This window comes from Pteropus medius, unplaced genomic scaffold (assembly GCF_902729225.1).
Source record: "Pteropus medius unplaced genomic scaffold, Ma_sr-lr_union100, whole genome shotgun sequence".
NCBI classification, from domain to species: domain Eukaryota; kingdom Metazoa; phylum Chordata; class Mammalia; order Chiroptera; family Pteropodidae; genus Pteropus; species Pteropus medius.
The window spans coordinates 7448093-7449563 of record NW_024356249.1 but is presented as its reverse complement, the minus strand read 5'-3'; positions in this window follow the sequence as shown (position 1 = coordinate 7449563).

Genomic DNA, 1471 nt, shown 5'->3' with positions numbered 1-1471 from the left:
TGCCACCCCTGACAATGTCCTCCCCGTCTCCTCTCACTGTGTCAGAGACCCCCAGCGGTGGTCGTGCTTCGGAACAGGTCTGATCATGTTACTCTCCACGGGTCTTGACGTGGAAGTCCACAGCCCACAAACCCTTTGATGGAAAGACATCTCTGAATTGCCTCCGTCAGCCAGCCCTGCTGCTCTACGGCAACTTCCCAGGCCATGCCAGGAAGCTGGTGCCAAGGTAGAGGATACTTGATCACCCCAATTCACGCAAGGCATGGATCTTGCCCTGAAGCAGCTCCCATGCTTCCCACTGTACTAGTCTTCCTCCCCTTCCCCCCAGACTCTTTACCCAGCATCCTCGCTCCAGAATTCTCCCTTCTCTTTCAGCCAACAAACTTGTCCTTTCAAATGCAGGAAGCGGAAGTTAGAGGATGCAGTCATAATGGGGATACGAGGGGGGAGGATGTGACCTAACTCTAGTGGCCAGAAACAGCAGAATCCCAGCTCTAGCCAGTTATATATCTTGCCATAAGAAAATGCAAACACTTCAGTGTGACCCTTCTTGGGGGTCCCATCCCAGGAGGCATGAGGTCCCACCGTATGCCTAAATTCCAAGAACTATGTGTGGTTCGTGGCTCTCACATGAGGCTCCATCTTGCTTCTGCCTAGTTCACTTGCCAAGTAGCTTAGGTGAGTCAGTGGACCTCTCCAACTGGAGTACAAAGAGCACAGGTCTTCAAGCTGTTTGCCTTGCAATGAAGATAGGTTTATGCTGATGGTTGGATACTCTTATCTGGTAACATTCCTACGATGGTTGCCAAGTAGTCTGAGTTTAATCTTCTAAGGCAGCGGTCCCCAACCTTTTGGGCACCAGGGGCCGATGCTCCTATGAGATTCTAATGCCTGATGATCTGAGGTGGAGCGGAGACGGATGCTAGCGATGTTAACCTCTGAATCTCAAATACACACTGGGAAAGGCCACCCCTATAACGGTTAAAGGTGGGTTTCTGCATTAGGCACAAATCCTTCTCAGTCTTTCATCTCCCCAACCCCCGCCACCTGGTGAGGGGCAAAGTGAGACACAAGCTTTCTCCTGTTGACAGTGGGTCTGTAAGTCACCCACAAACACAGATCTGCAAATACAGATGAACCTTCGCTCTCACGCCTGCTGTTTGGTCTCTTGGATTGCTCTCTCCGGGGGAAGCAAGCTGCCATGAGGCAAGAACTCTCAAGCAGTCTGTGAAGAGGAACTGAGGCTTCCCACCGACGGCCAGCACCAACCTGCCCTCCCACGAGGACCCTTGGAAGAGGACTCTCTAGCCCCAGTCAAGTCTTCAGATGATTCTGGCCTTTCAGCCTTCCAAATGAGGTCCCAGACGTTGTGAAGCGGGGACGAGATGCTGTTTGATACCAGCGATTTGGAGGTGATTTGTAATGCGGCAATGGATGATTGATACAGCGACTTACAGAGACAGACTCATTC